Genomic DNA, 7,320 nt, shown 5'->3' on the forward strand with positions numbered 1-7,320 from the left:
AGGAACTTAGCTATGGACAATAAATGTTTATTAGAATTACTGAGCTGGGCAGGCCTAACATGAGGAGATTGTGGCGGTGGAGTGCCCTGTGCGAGGAGATGCTTTTCATGCAGGTGGGGTTAGGGAGTATATGGAAAGCATTCAGGGGACACCAGGCCAATCTCAAAGTTCCTGTTCTGGGGCTCCCATTTTTCAATTCGGCCTGCCTGCTCTGCTTCTCTGGGTACAACCAGGTCATATCTCATCACTTCCAGCAGATGGCAGTGTAGCACCACACCAAGTCTGACTTCTCTGCGACTAGGCAGGTGGCAGGTGGTCCCTGGGGTGGGCTAAGAGCTCAATCAAGTGGGGAGTCCCAGGTGAAGGCAGAGGTTTCTTCAGGACACCAAAGGGAGGAAGGATTATCTGGCCTCTCCTGGCTAGTCTCAAGAGGCGTGGGGAGCCAGAGGGAAAGGCCCAGACCTGTATGCCTGGTCCCCTAAGCAACTTTTGAGTTGTTGCCATGCCAAAGTCTGCCCCAATATACAGGAGCAAGAGTTAGCCTTATTCATGCCCCTAGTACTTCTATTTCCCAGAATTCCTCACAGTTTTGGCCCATGCAGCACAAACACTATCACAGGCTAAACTAACAAAATCACAGAATCTCAGAGTTGGAAGGAAATTTGGAGGTCATTAAATATTTGAACTGCTACAATCTCCCTATAATGACCCTGACAAGCAGTCATTTAGTTTCTACTTGAATTTCTTATGTATCTAGGAATAGGAAACCTACTACCTCCCAATGTAACTCATTATACTTTGGTACAATTCTGAGTTTTAGGGTATTTTGCTTACATGTCAAGTATCTCCCCACCCCAATCTATCTTTCACTCATCCATTAAAGTTATTTTCCTAAAGCGCAGGTCTGATCGTGTCACCCACCTATTCAGTAAACTCTAGTGGCTTCCTATTGCCTTCAGAAGCAAATATGCTCTGTTTGGCATTTCAAACCTTTCATAACCTAACCCCCTCCTACCTTTCCAGTCTTCTTACACTGTATGACACGTACTCTTCGATTCAGTGACATGGGCCTCTTGGCTGTTCCACAAACAGGGCACTCCATCTCTGGGCTCTGGGCATTTTCTCTTGCTATCCCCCATGTCTGGAACACTCTCCCTCCTCTGCTCTGACTATTGACCTCTCTGGCTTCCTTTAATTCGCAACTAAAATACCACCTTCTACAGGAAACCTCCAACTCCTCCTAATTCTAGTGCCTTCCCTCAGTTATTTCCTATTCATTTCTGTGTATAGCTTGTTTGCATGTTGTCTCCCCCATTAGAAGGTAAATTCCTTGAGAGCAGGGACTGTCTTTCACCTCTCCTTGTATCCCCAGTGCTTAGCATGGTGCTAAGTAGGTCCCGAGTAACTGCTTATTGATGGACTAGGACACAACTGACTTTGTGACCCTGGACAAGTCACTTAACTTCAGTGCTCTAGGCACTGAAGTTTTTTTTTTTTTTAGTTTATGTAAAAATTTATTTGACCAAAAGCTAGAAAAAGTGATACTATTACATATGATACATTTGGTAAAGATCTAAATGAAAAGCACTGGTTTCATTCAGCTTCACATTTCCTAGTATGTTTCTGGGTAGTGTGATGCTTAATAAATAGGAATGAGGACTGGGATTATATGCTAGAAGCAGGGTAATTTTGAATCACAACTGTAAACTTGAGTCTTCATATCTGCTCCACACTATTGTGGAATAAGGAATGTTTTAGCACTGAGCTGTACACAAGGAAACCATTTAGCAACAACAAATAGGCACCGTCCATTTGATTCTCTGAATCCAGTTAAATCAGGAGGTTTTTGGTCTTTATTAACTTGATCCCCAAAATAGGGATTAAAATCCCTCTGAAATAGAACAATCTTCCATTTGCCATACTATGGCAGTCTAAAATAAAATTAAGACAATTCAAATTTTATTTCTCCCTTTAGTGACAGTGAGGCACCTTTAGCCTTGTATTTCTAGCCAACAGATTCATGGACACAGAAAGTGGCATGGAAAAGGGTTGGATCCAATGATAGGAAACACTACCATGCTACAACCATCGGAGAGACAGGCTGCCATATGAATTTCCACTGAATTGCTTTGTTACTGATGCTCAGCCATACAGAAATCAGGGAACAGAACAAACATCGTTCCTTATTTGGAATGAGACTTTCAGTTGCTTTGCAGGAGTCAACTCCTAAATGAGAGTTGATAAAATAACAGTATTTTACTGGTATTTATAGTATTTGTACTGGTCCAAATATAAGCCGATCTCCAAGACTCTAAGTTGCAAAGCAGGTGTTGAGCCTGCTTGTACCTGTATTGGTAAGAGTCTCTTTAACTGGCAGTTCCCTATTTAAATGAAATTATAGGCCCAGTTCTAATCCCAGTAGCCTTTTCCTCACATAGAGCCTAACTTCAGCCCTTAGCACAGTGCCTGGCACACAGTAGATGCTTGATTGACGTTTATTGATTAAGTGATTGAAATTCACTAGATTGTGAGCTCCTTGTGAGTAGGGAAGGACTGTCTTTTCTATTTTCGTATTCCAGTGTCTGGCACGTAGCAGCACTTAATAAAATCCTTATTGACCGACTGAAATCTTCGTCTGTGATTCTCCTGCGTTTGCCCCAGTTTTGTTTCCTGTGACCCAACAGAACACATCAAATCCCTCTTCCAAATGATAGTCCTTTAAATATTTGAAGATAACTCCTGTGTCTACTCTGTCTCTTCTCCTCCAGATTAAATATTTTCTTTTCTGTCATCAACCAATCAACAAATATTTATAAGCACCTATGTGCATGGCTCTGTGCTAGGCTTTGCAGATGCAAATACAAAGAATAAAAAAAATTGCATTTTCCAAATAAACTTGCATTCTACAGGGAGAGATGGTAAGTATGTATAGTACTCATAAAGCATAAATATAAATATATGCATATATAATTAATAAATATACATATATATGCTACATATTGTTGTTTGGTCGTTCAGTTGTATCTGACTCTTCATAATCTCATGGACTTGTTCATGGGGTTTTCTCAGCAAAGATACTGGAATAGTTTACCATTTCCTTCTCCCAGTATGTCTTCATTTTTGCAGATGATGAATGTAGGCAAATAGAGATTAAGTGATTTGTCTAGGGTCAAATAGCTAGTAAGCATCTGAAACCAGATGTGAACTCAGACCTCATTAATTCCAGGTCTGAGGCTCTATCCACTGCACCACCAAGTTGCCCCTAAGTTACATATACATATATGTATATGTATACATATACATATACATATATATATATACACACATACATACATACAATAGTTAAGAACTAGGCACTATGGGAGTGAGGGAACTAGGTGTTGAAAGATTTAATGCAGAAGATGGTGTCTGAGATGCATCCCAAAAGAGGAGAAGGCTTCCATGAGGTGAAGATGAAGAAAGAGTACATTTTAGGCATCAGGAGTCACAAAAGCAGAGACACAAAGATGAAGACAGAGTGCTGGAGTGAGGAACAGAAAAGGCCAATTTGGCCAGGTAGTAGCATGCAGGAGGGAGAGTAATGTGAGAGGCCAGAGAGGTATGTTGGACCAAGTCGTATAGAACTTTAAAAGTTAATAAGATGACACAATCTGGAGTGAAGTGGCTTGCTCAAGGTCACATGGTTTGTAAGTGTCAGAGGCAGGACTCAAACTGATGTCCTATGACTCTGGTCTCTTCTTCATCAAGCTGCCTATAGACTTGATCATCTCTGAGGTCCCTTCCAACCTTCACAGCCCCGCCTTCTGGGAGAGGCAACAGAAACAAAGCCAAGATAAAGAGATAAATTTGAGAGATATTCTGAGTAATCCATCAGATTTGGTGATAAATTGGTAAGAAGGTATACAATTAGTATGTAAGAGAGTAACAGGAAAGATGCCTTTGAGTTGTGTTGACACAAAATGTCCCCACCCCATCTCTCTGAGGAGACACCTTAATGATGATGCTTCCTTTGTTAAAAGAACAAGGCAATGAAGGACAAAGACTTGGATTCTGAATTGACTTTGACCCTGCCTCTTATTATTTCTCATCTGTCCAGGTGGAGTTAAGCTCAGCTTGGATGAAAACAGGAAAATGTAGAATTCTTGGGAAGGGGAGGAGGAGAGAAACAGAGCAAGAGCAGACTAAGTGAGAACAACAGCAAGAAGTACTGGGGTGGAGATGGGGAATGGAACTAATACACTTTCCTTTGTATCCAGCAGAAGTACTTGTCATCTTTACCATACATCTCAGTAGCTGTAATTACCACCTTCGACAGTGTTGAGAACACTATGGAAGTGTTCAGCTCATCTCTCTAGGATCATGTCCTTATCATTAATCAGTGTGTCTCCATCAGCGTGCTCTCATGCTTTTTAGCATGATGTTTTCAGCCATATTTGTCAAATGCCTTCAGCGGAAAATGAACATGGCATCAAGGTCAGGTACCACAATGATGGGAAATTCTTCAACCTGAAAAGGCTACAGGCCAAGACTAAAGTGAAGGGAGTGTTGGTGCATGCTTTTTTCTTTATTAAGATGATTGTGCACTCAATGCAGCCTCTGAAGCCAAGATACAACAAAGTATGAATTGATTTTCTGCTGCTTGTGCTAATTTTGGCCTAACAATTAACATGGAATTAACACGGAACCATAGGTTCCATGGAGAAATTTTGAATGCTGTGGATAAGTTCACTTACCTTGGCAGTATACTTTCCAGGGATGTACACATTGATAATGAGGTTGATACATGCATTGATAGAGCCGGCTCAAAGGAACTCGAGATGCACAAATTTAGAGAATCCACCCCAAATTTTCACAAACTATTTGTGCCTGACCTGTGGTAGAGCATTCTGAGCTCATATTGGTCTGATCAGCCACAGTCAGATGCACTGTAACTTGACTCTAACATAGTGATGTCACTTTGGTCCTCTTTGAAAAGGAAGGACAACAACAAATTACCACCTATAGTAAAGTGATATCACAGTTGTGTGTCTCTATCCAGGCATGTCTCTCCCAAAGAGAAACAGTGTGGTATAGTAGATAAAGTGTTAGACTTGGCATCAGGAAGCCCTGGGTTCAAAACTTTCAACATTTGACACCTACTGGCTGCATGATCCTAAGCAAGTCACTTAACCTTATTTCCACAGAGCCTCAGTTTCCTCATCTGTAAAATGAACCTAAAAGTAGCAGTAGTACCTCCCAGAGTGTATAGAGGATTATATGAGCTAATGTATACAAAGCACTTTGTAAAGTTTGAATTATTGTATAAATGTTCATTTTTGTTATTGGAAGGAACTGAAATTCTCAATTCCTAAGAGCTTAACCATACTTTGTATCATGTTCCCTTCTCCCTAGCTAGTGACATAGCCCAGGTCCCCTCATAGTCCATATTATCTAACCTGAGACCCTGTTACTCTGTACCTACCCCCATGATCCTGACTGTGTCACTCCTATCCTCCATGATTACACCCACCTCCTACACTGTTGCATTGCAGATTTATATATCCAGATAGATATGTTCCAGATCCCATCTCTGTCACTGCTCCAGATCTCATCAAACCTTAGTCCCCAATACCAAGATATTATGATATTCTCAGCCCTAGATTCCTCAACTAAGGTCACCTGTTCTGGCCCATTCCAGACCTCAAGTCCAGGCCTTATCAACTATCAGGTCCAATCATAGCCCATACCTTATTAACCTCTATATTTTATATTCTGTATTCACAGAACAGCAAGCCTCTGTAAAGGATTTCATGGAACAATAAATCTCTATATAGGATAAGGCCTTGTCCCCCTGCCTTTAGAAATGGATGTTCTTTATATATGTGAGATCAAAGAAAGAAAGGTCTTATATATATATATATACATATATATATATATATTTCATATATATATACACACACATACGTATACATATATATAAAAGTAATCATAGCAATATTTTTGTGACAATTTAAAAAACGGGAAGTAAATGGTTACTCATTGGCTAGGCAATGGCTGAACAATTATGGCATATAAATGTAATGGAATATTATTACATGGTAAGAAATAAAAATATATAGTGTCCGAAGAAACATGGAAAGACATGTATAAACTAATGCAGAGTAAAGAAAGCAGAACCAGAAAACAATATACACAGAGAATGCAATGATGCAAGTAAAAACATCATTAAACGGCAGCTGTACTCTCACTAATTGCAATGACTAATCTTGGTCCCAGAGAATGGATGATGAAACACACTTCTCTCCTCTCAGAAGTAGGACAGAGGGCTTTGAGTAGGAAGTTTTGTATATATGGCTGATATGTTTTGCTAAACTGTTTTTCTTTGTTGTAAGAGAGAAGCTTCAGTGGTGGTGGGTGGAGGGGGACAGTATAAATCAGGAAATGATCATAGTGTAAAAAACTAAAGGCATCAGTAAAACTCAAAAAAGACTGAGAGATGCACATACAGACCCAGAGAGAGGTAGATGGAGCCCCATCTCCCCACTTCTTCAAGCTCATACAAGATAGGGGTCTATTTTTTAGAAATCTCTAGACAAAGAGACTCTACTATCTCCATCTGTGAGATTATGAGACTATCTTTAAATGATGTCAAGACATTCTTCCTGATATCTAGCTTAAAATTTTTCTTGCTGACTCCCTTATCATGATTCCCATAGATCTCGATGGGCTGCTAATATGGAGTTTTGAATGGAGAACAGGCAAAGAGCTGGTCTTGGGAAGTTCTGGTCTGTGTAGGGGGTCAGTGTGTAGGGCCCTTATTTCTGCATCAGACCCTTGCTATATATAGGGCTGAAGGGCTCCTATATCTGTCTTTACTAACTTCCTACCATGTCATATTTCCCTCCTATCCCCAACATCACCATTAGTCTGCCTTTTTATCTCCCCCATCAGTCAAGATTCATATTTTCCGTTCACCTCTTTCTACCCTTCCATTTTAGAGTAGTCATAAGGACAAGGGTGGGAAGCATTGTGCCCCCGTTGGAGGGGCACAATATTCAATGATATTTCATCATAAGACAGGAGCCATTCAAAAAGTGATACTATAAACGTCTCTCTAGCTTCCTGAAGGACTCAGGGGGCACAAGGCCTGGCCCTTACAGAATTGTCTCTTCTCTACATTGACTGGGGACTTCTAGAGTCCCCAAGGCTATACCAATTACTCATTGTAATCAGTAAATTGTAATGACCCATTCCTGCTAATTGTCTATGACCACAGCTGCAGCCACCAATTTGAAGGGGACCCAAGAGGAGGGGGAAATAGGAGTGAGAATTCCCTTGTCA

This window comes from Trichosurus vulpecula, chromosome 2 (assembly GCF_011100635.1).
Source record: "Trichosurus vulpecula isolate mTriVul1 chromosome 2, mTriVul1.pri, whole genome shotgun sequence".
NCBI classification, from domain to species: Eukaryota; Metazoa; Chordata; class Mammalia; order Diprotodontia; family Phalangeridae; genus Trichosurus; species Trichosurus vulpecula.